Here is a 9,918-nt window from a genome sequence, read left to right as displayed (position 1 = left end):
CCTGTGGCTCGATAAAAAAGTTGTCATTCCTTGTAATTACATCTAATTTAAGTAATAGAATGATGTTTTTCTTTGCAAGAAACATAAACAAACTATTTTCATAAATATAACAGACCTTGAATTACTGTTTTAAGTTGTTAAAGGAGGTATGTATGTATTTATCCATCTGAAATTAACTTAAGAATACTTTATTTTATTCAGTAAATTTGATGGTGGAAATTATATACTGTATACAGTCATTGTTGATTTCGCCCCCCCCCCCCCCCTCCTGTAATTTTGACCTTTATAGACTTTGCAAACAGTTTCGCCCTGTGTTGAATTTGCCCGGAGACAGTTGTCTTAAAAAAGAGACCATTTGAGATATTGAAATTCGCCCAGTCTTAAATTCGCCCGCTAACAACAAGTGCGAAAGGGGCGGGGGGGGGGGGGGGTTAGAGAATATTTCCCGGCATACAGTAACTCTTACTCATGCCATTGACTTAAAGAACAATTCCATTCAGAGGATTCACTGACAATCGATTTCAACAGAACGACTTAAACCCTGCCAGATGTATTTTTTCTTTTAAAATACTATTGAAACTGATAACTCAAATTTGATAGTTATTCATTATGTACAAATGGCGCCTTGTCACGTGGACAATTATGATTGGACGTTTCACTTGTAAGTCACTTTTCAACATGTATATAAACTCTAGTGCACTTTGTTTTAACAATTCTAACGCTATGAAGAAACTTTGCCTCATATGTTTTTTTTGTTCCGGTTTCTTTTCAACATATCTATATATAACAGTTGATGACTTTTATCCATTTGGAAACGAAAATGGAGATTCAAGGTTGCCAAGAGGCGATGATGAAATTTCACAATCAGTCGAGTTTCCAACGAGTTTTGCATTCTTCAATGTTAATAGACACAATTGTTTTGTAAGTATAATCTATTAGTCTTTGTAATTTTATCATCAAAGGTACCTAGACGTTTTAAGGGTATAATTTAAGAGGGCTGGATGATTGTGCCTTTCTTTTTTATGAGTTCTTTGTAAAGGTAAAGAGAATATACGTTTGAAATAATTTTTAACTTTTTCTTAACAATATGAACCGATATAGCTAAAATTGTCTCGTAGAAAATAGAAAAAAAGAATACTGTACAATGAGTAATTTAGAACTATTTGATTTTTTAAATTTATATAATCTTGACAATTTTACAACATCAAAAGACAGAAACTCAGGGCATGCATAAGTCACAGTCTAGTAATGTACGGATCATAGCTGAACAAGTCACAAAATACAACTCTTAGTATCTACAGACTATCTATGAGGTTATGGCATTTGAATAAATTCCAAGAATTTAATTATTTGATATCACAATTTATGTTTTATAAATCATACAAATATGTTGAAGCTTTAGCCGTCAGAAAATAATATACCTTTTTTATTAGTGTTTTTCTCAGCCAAATAATTTTGTAAAGTTTTATAATGGTATAGAAATATATGGATTCTTCTGTACAAAACAGAGGTACAGTAAAAAATATAACGTAAGTACATATTTTATCTATAAATGAAGTAGATTTAACCAATATTGAAATACTTGCAGGTGTGCGAGAATGGATTTATTGTGCTAACTAGCAGTTATGATGGTTACCACCCTGAAAATTTTCCAATCAATATAAGTATGATAAGTCCTTTCTGGGCTGATGCTGATACCACTCCTTTATATGGCAATGGGACAGTTTGGTACAGAATCACAACGAATGAAACCATAAAACAACGAGCTACAAGTGACGTCAATACCTATTTTCCCAGATTCAAAGACTTTCAAGCATCTTGGATTCTCATTGCCACCTGGCAAAACGTACACTATTATGGGTGTAGGTCTCGGTCAGGATGCCTGGTAATCAGAAGAAATTTTCGTTTCAGACTGAGCGTTTTCATTTTCAACATTTAAGTCTTCATACTTCAAACTATTATATTTTGAATTTTTAGAGAAATAATTTTCAAGCAGTGGTAATATCAAATGGACATCATTCTATCGTGATGTTCAATTATGGTAATATAGAGTGGACAACAGGAAGAGCTTCTGGTGGAACTGCAGGATTGGGTGGATTTCCAGCTCAAGTATAAATTGATTTGTATAATTGGCCAATATTTCCCTCTTATATTGGTATATTCGTAGATCATTCCGGTAGAATTTTTTTTTATTTCATTTTACATTACACTAAATGTCATACTTGTTGACAATAGATATCTTTATACTTTTTTATGTACGTGATAAAAATATAAAAAAAAATATGTTTTTCTTAACGCTCTCTTAAACTCATGATGTGTTACAGGTTGGATTCAATGCAGGCGATGAGGTACGGTTTTTCAAAGTAAATGTTGGGTTAACTCCGGATGTCGTGAACATTGACGAAGTGTCGAATGTGGGAATTCCAGGTGTATTTATATTTGGAGTCGACAAAACGGAAGTTATACAACCATGCGCAGTGGAGCGTAAGAACCCCATATAATTTTCTTTTATTTCATGAAAGGCTAGACAATTTTGATGCAAACATAGCCAATGGTATGAAACAAAAAAATATTTCTGTTTAGATACTTGTTATCGAAATATTTTAACAAAAATAGCTCTCCGCATCTCAAACGTTGGTTATAAAATTAAAGTGAAATTGAGATAATAAGTGATATATTATAAGTATTTTTTTGTATGCATTTTGATCAGTTAGGGAAAATCAGGCGATTAACCCTAACTCTGGTCCTAGGAGGTCAACATATTACCATAAGTACCCCATGTATTGACCCAAGCGCAACAATAATGGCTAGTTTTTCTGGATCATCTAAGTATGTGTGCGAAAGGGAATCTTTGCTCAGCATAGTCTGCATCACCCCTGCCTTCAACACTACAGGGGAAATCATTATAGACATAGAAATTAAGGACCAGGATCAGACCATCACAAGGACCCTTCAGTACTCTTACATAGTCCGTATGTATTTACCATTATTTCCACACATGACATAATTAAGACCTCTTTGATATTGACTATATTCACATTTAGATATCATTAGAACATTTCTATAAAAATTGTATTTGTTGAACAAAAATGTTTACATAGGATATCAATATGTCAATATATACATGTATTGATGTACATGTAGAACGTTCTTGCTTTTACATATAATGGAACAGTCACTCTTCTATAATATTCATGCTAAGGATTGGGATATAAACAAAATCATTTTATTGTTTAGAACTTTTCATACCTACGACAAATGAATTCTACATTCAAAAGTGTATCAAAATCTCTTGATTAGTCTCGATATGGCCGGCAAAACTAAATATACTTTTACTTTATGTAAAATTGTAAGGTCTACTAGACTTTGACCCGTGCGTTTACGGGTTGAAAAAGCATATAACATATCGCACATTTACGAAATAGATACATCTACACACCGTATTGTTGACATTTAAATACCAAACACCATGTTGCTATTAATTTCCCTACACTCTGCTTAGTTAGAATAATTTAACTGTGTATCGGGACAGAGCTTCACTACAGTTAAAATGCCTGCCAAATACCCATATTGAAGTTAAAAATTGCAGAATCGCTCCGATACGATTTTGGAGAAAATTAATGAAGCTGCATTGAAAATAACAGTCAAATTATTCTTAACAAACTATTTTGAGGCTGTAAATACCTTTCATCTAAAAATCTAATTCGTATTAATGAAAATTTCAACACTTTTTCACCAACGTTTTTTAACTCGCTTCAAATTTACACACCATGTTGACATTCGAAACTCTCGGAATTTTTCATATTAAATGCACTGATTTAGAGCTATCTCCCGTATTTTCTCTAATGAACGGAATATTTATCAAATTTTCAATGACAATTTCCACGTATTTGTATTATCGTTTCTGAGTTTATCCATGCAAATATGATTTGTGGAAACATAAACTAAAGAGCCTCTCGTGATTTAGCGCGAATGTAATGCGCATGTGCAAGATTGTAAAATCCAAAAAGTCCAAATGATTTCCGGATTTTTAAAGGAATTTTCGTTGTTTATTAATTAGCGAAGTTTGATTGAGAAAAAAGAAAACAAATTGGTAATCTTCAAGTGCCAATGATGTTTAAAATATATATAACAAAAGAAATACTATTCCGATTTTTCGGTATTTAAGCTCAAAAATTCGAGTCTATTATTTTAATATAGTGGGGTAGACTTGTATATTCCCGTTTAATTTTTTAAAGAAAGTGCTCATTGCGTTTTCTAGTTCAGTGCTAGAATTACAATTTCGCAAAATGTCTAAACTAATCTTAAATTGAAGCAAGTCTGTTTTATAAGTTTAAATACCCTCGATAATAGATAATAATTCATAACCGAAACAGATAGGAACTAGAAACTCTGTTAACGGTTGTTTATATTCAACATGATATGTGTAAAATTTGGTTAATGAACTTTTTAACCGATATGTAAAAAAAAAAATAGTGTAGGTAATCAATATAAAAGTAAACATATTTTCAACCAAAAAAAGGCAGAATTTATAATTTTAATCCCATTGATGAATGTAAAGAATTTTTTTTCCATAGCGGAAAGTTGAAATCATCACGAGTGGTACTTATAATGCTTACTTTTTTCCGTGGAATTAAAACGCCATCGAGCAGTTTCTCGCCAGTACAGAGACAGCAAGCAACGAGTCTTCAGACAAGACCCAGAAGATTGGTTTTCTGGATATCACAATATTTCCTGGGATAGGGACGCGGCCGAACTGCAGGATAATGAAACGGTCGGCATTTATCTATTTTCCTTGATTGTGAGTATCTTATTAAACATGTAAAGTTGTTTCCTATTATTTGCTGTACTAAAGTTCACAATCTTTATGTCATCCATCTCAGGAGGACATTGATGGTCATCTGTCATGGGAGAGTCAACTTCTGCAAGAAGGAGTGGAACGTTCAGCAGAATGGACGGAAATCTATTTGGAAGAACAAAAACATGTCTTGGCCATTACGGTGACATCTGCAACCGTGAAAAATGATCAGTAAGAGAATTTAAATTCTTTATGATCAATTATTCTTGCTTTTCTAAAAAATACTTTAAGATTTCTGTAAAAAAAAATGTTCAAATCAATGTTTGGCTTAAATCAAGATCGTTGTTGTTTTTTTTCTATGGGGAAAACATAAAACTGGTATTCTAAAACATTACGTTTCTTTATAGAAAACTGTTCAAATTTAGAAGCAACGCGTAAACGGCGCAAAATGTCTTTCACTTTTATCTGTTTTTAGATTTTATTTTGAAATTTTTCAAATAAAAGAATTCTCAATTTCCAGGCCTAGAAGAGGAATTTGGTCTGATGTATTTCCATTAGCTCTACAGCAAGAAGAAGCTTACCTATCTTGTGTGGACTGGTTTAAAAAAGATTTAAAGTGTCCACCATTGCTACAAAATCGTGTTCAGCCCTGTCCGTGCATATTGGACCAAGCTTTGCTGGATGTTGTAAGATTTCAGCCAGATCCAAATTGCAACATGTTTAGCCAACAAACTGGCAACTGTTTATACAGAAAGGATGCAAAACACTGTGTGCATTTGCTCAGCTTTGGGTGTGTATTTAAAACAAAACTTGTGAAAAAAATCATAGCTTAATATTAAAGGGGCATGGTCAAGATTTTTGTTAAATTTTATTTTTTTTCTGTTGTTATCATTTACATTGCTTAAGAAATGCATTTCTAATGATCAACTGTCAAATGGGTGCTAGTCGATGAGTCTTAAGCAAGATACACGGCTCACAATTATTCGTCATGTAAACAAAGCGCGTACCCTGTTTTTGTTTACATAGGTTCAATATACTAGTAAAATCTTTTTCTAGCAGATTTGTGTATCTTCTTCTTCATTTTAAGCATAAAAAACAGTTTAACGATTAACACATTTATTAGGATTGAAACTGGAATTTTTCACTTCAACATTCAAAATGTAAACAAAAGCTTTGACACTCAAATTTTGGTTGTCTATTAAAATATCTTAATGAAGTATTGTAAACATTAAAATCGAAAAAAATAATTTTTGACCAATATCGTGACCATGCCCCTATAAAACTAAAGTTACATGTACTACTAGTATATTCAATGTGAGTCCATTTACAATCACAGACCGAATGGAATGGACAATATGTGTTGTTACGACAATGACGACAAGCTTATAGATTCTCGTTACGGTGAAGGTGGAACTCTTCAGCGGTACCATTATCTAGGAGGCCAGGACGTCCAACCTTTCATCGCTAACTTTTACTTCGATGTTCTTCCTTTCTTATACTGTTGTCGATATTCCAAGCAGTATTCACCGCCAGGTATTAAACCCATATCTTCAAGGTTCTCGTCCACTTGTCCTCGTTACATACAACGCAGACAAAAAAGCAGATGTGTTCATTATTTATCACCTAGGCCAGGTACGTAGGTATAGGGTAAAAGGTTTTATGCAGTCAGTTTTCTGTTGTTCAGTGGACGTATCATAGTAAGATGTAACAGTCAAAATCATTTTATACATGTATTACTATGATGGTTATTTTGATATTCCAGCTCTAACTGTCGGAGATCCCCATTTAACAACACTTGATGGTTACGCATACACTTTTAATGGTATAGGCGAATTTGTCTACCTGAAAACTAATGACGACAGTTTCCAAAGCCAGATCCGATTCGAACAATTCCTTGATAGCAATGGTATTAACAACATCCATGAAAGTGCTTTTGCCATAAGTCAGTCATTGATAATTATCAATCCAAATACTCAGTACATTATATATATATATAAATATATATATATATATATATATATATATATATATATATGTGTGTGTGTGTGTGTGTGTGTGTGTGTGTGTGTGTGTGTGTGTGTGTGTGTGTGTGTGTGTGTGTGTGTGTGTGTTGTTCTTTCTTTCAGGAAATCTTATGGGCGCAAGTGTTTGTACATCTTTTGTATCCCAGCATCTCAGTAACTCGGCCGTCGTTGAAGTCCGTCTCGACTCAACAAGTATTGTTCAACTGTTAGTAAATGGGGACGTCTTAGCTTTTGATGAATCCCTCTCTTACCATTTTAAAGGTACGAATTTATTCAAATAATTTTTTTGTAAAAATGTACCGCTTTATGTCTTGTTCTTGTGTGAGTGTTTGTGTCTTTAAAATAGTCACAATATTTGATTTTTAAAAAAATTTATTCTTTTTTTTTTTTTTTTGCTGTTTAGGTGTGTCTGTGCTCCAAATCACACCAGACATTAATGATTCGGATGTAACAAAAAAGAGTCATCTCATTTCATTTACAACCATTGGAATAGCATTTCAAACAACAGCAAGTTCCAATGTGCTGAACATAATACCAGTGGACAATTAATTTGCTAATTATGAAATGGATTAAATCTCAATTTTTATTAATACACAATATAATGGACAGCTTTCGTACTGTTTTAGGAAGTTTAAGAGGACTATTGGGCGATTTTGATGGTGAACAAAGCAATGATTTACGAACTCTATTGGATGAAATCTTACAACCAACTTCAACTTCGGAAGAAATTTATCAGAACTTTGGATTAAAATGTAATACCACTTTACATTTACATTTATATTTCACTTTCTCAAAAGTACTTTTAAATCAACATTTCAATGTGTTTTCAGGGAGGATAACTGAGGAAACGTCACTGTTCACTTACAAAGATGGGACTACGTACAGCAATTACCAAAATCCTAGCTTTATTCCTGCCTTTGAGACACCTACAGATCTCCCGGCGGATGTTGTGGAGGTGTGTGGTGATGATCAGGAGTGCGTCTTTGATTATGCTGTCTCGGGGTCACCATAGCTTGCTGTCGAAACTAAAGAGAGAACACAATCTTTCTTGTCGTTTCTAGATGCGTTTGAGTTGACTGTTAACGAGATTCAGGAAGAAATGCACAACTGATCAAAAGTCAAATAAGCGCAAAGGTTCTATTCCTTGATGGCACATTGTGCATAGCTTCAACAATAAATAAACTTTATTCAAAGCAACTTTGTTTTATTATTTTTACATATATATAAATATTTTATAGTAATAGAATTATGAATAGAACCTGCTCGAAAAATAAAAGGTTTATTTACATTTTCTTTGGAATGTCGCTTAAAGAGTTTAACTTTTAGATTGATTGAAATATATTTAAAAAATTGTGGGACTAGCCTATGGGCAGCGGAAAAGGGCAAAAAATACAATTTAGCAAAATCAACGTTAAACCAAATTCAGCAATCTAAAATAATATTATCAATGACCATAAGTGCAAAACCAACAGTCTTCTCTGCAAAATAAATGTACATAAAATCAACCAAAGATATCTAAATACAAATCACAAATACTAACAAAAAAAGTAAAACCAACAGACGTAAATGTAAAACGAACATACATCAACATCAAACAAGCGGACTCACAGATAAACGCCAGGTGGCGTATCTTGTGAAGCATATTGCGTCATCGATTATTGGAATCCGTTATGGTTCACGCCTATTCTGTTTCGCCCTGAGATGTTTTGCACCTGCCTCGGAGCGAAACATCTTACTGTATTAAGATATTTTTCTCGTATTATTATTCTTCTAAGATTAATTATTACCTATACAAGAATTAAAATATGTTTTTAGACACCCAATTGAAACAGTGCTTGCTTTTATGCATGCACCGCCAATACAGCGTGCTTGCTAGATAAGGATTTTTATGTACTAATTATATGAAGCCATACTGTTTTATATGGTTCAGAACAAGAGGTGTGAATTGTGTTGTGATAACAATTATAGCCTGTCATTCACTTAAGAATTACCTGTATTTTATAATGAAAAATTCGGGAATGTTAATGTAATTACAAATGCATAATATTAAATAGTTAGCTTAGCTCTATTTTGGGGATCATTATTTAATTGCATAAATTTTCTGCTTGAACTTTACATTACCCTCCCCCCTCCCATGCATCCACTATTTCACTACGCTTTTTATCAGTCTTATAAAATTAATATAAATTTAATCAAAAAATTAAAATTCTTAAAGCAAAAGTCAAACTTCATCAAACTCAATCGTTAGCAATTTTATTTCTATTCCAACCTTTTTTTTTGTAAGTTTTTAATTTACCGGATGACAGTATATACAAAATTGACAAAGATATCAAGTTGTATAGTTTGCATTACTTCCACCCAGTAAAGTTAAAGTGATACGAATTGCAACAAATGACTGACATTACGTGAATAGAGGCGTGAAAATTTGGTTTGCTATAATTATCTATACAGATGTGAATTAGCCTGACAACTGAAAGTCATAAAAAAAAATTTTGTTTAAATTGTTATCATCAAAATATGCATTAATTAAAGCATATAATGTTTTCTATAACGAAGTTTGATTTATTTCCCTACAGTCTTACGCATTGCCTGTTTGAAGAAAGGTATACTAACTCACCCCCCCCCCCCCCCATTAGGATTTGGAAAATAACCTTTTCTCCCTTTTTTTCTTATATATTTGTTTATTTATTTATTTATTTTTTTTTGCTTTACTTTTTGTTTTGTTTTTTTTATTGAGACTGTACGATAGTTGATTATGCATATGTTTTTATCTGAATATGAATATTTAGAGCAAATGTACGAGTATAAACAGGTCATTAAAATATTATTTATAATTTTTAATAAATCATAATAAATATATGAACATCTCAGGGCGAAACAGAATAGGCGCGAACCATAACGGATTCCAATAATCGATGACTCATATTGCTTCACAAAAAACGCCACCTGGCGTTTAATTATTTGTGCGTCCGCTTGTTTCATGTTGATGTAAGTTTGTTTTACATATATGTCTGTTGGTTTTACTTTTTGTGTTTGATTTGTATTAATTATATAAGTAGCACGATTACAGTCAGCCCAGCGTGCTACTTTTCACAG

General features: G+C 32.6%; 1 pseudogene; it reads left to right on the top strand.

The window, feature by feature from the left end:
* Positions 1 to 642: 642 nt before the first annotated feature.
* LOC128182081 (protein mesh-like) lies at positions 643 to 8,008 on the top strand (annotated as a pseudogene).
* Positions 8,009 to 9,918: the final 1,910 nt, after the last annotated feature.

The sequence above is a fragment of the Crassostrea angulata genome, chromosome 4, assembly GCF_025612915.1.
Source record: "Crassostrea angulata isolate pt1a10 chromosome 4, ASM2561291v2, whole genome shotgun sequence".
NCBI classification, from domain to species: Eukaryota; Metazoa; Mollusca; class Bivalvia; order Ostreida; family Ostreidae; genus Magallana; species Magallana angulata.
Note: the sequence above shows the minus strand (reverse complement) of the source record. Positions and strands in the feature narration are given on the sequence as shown.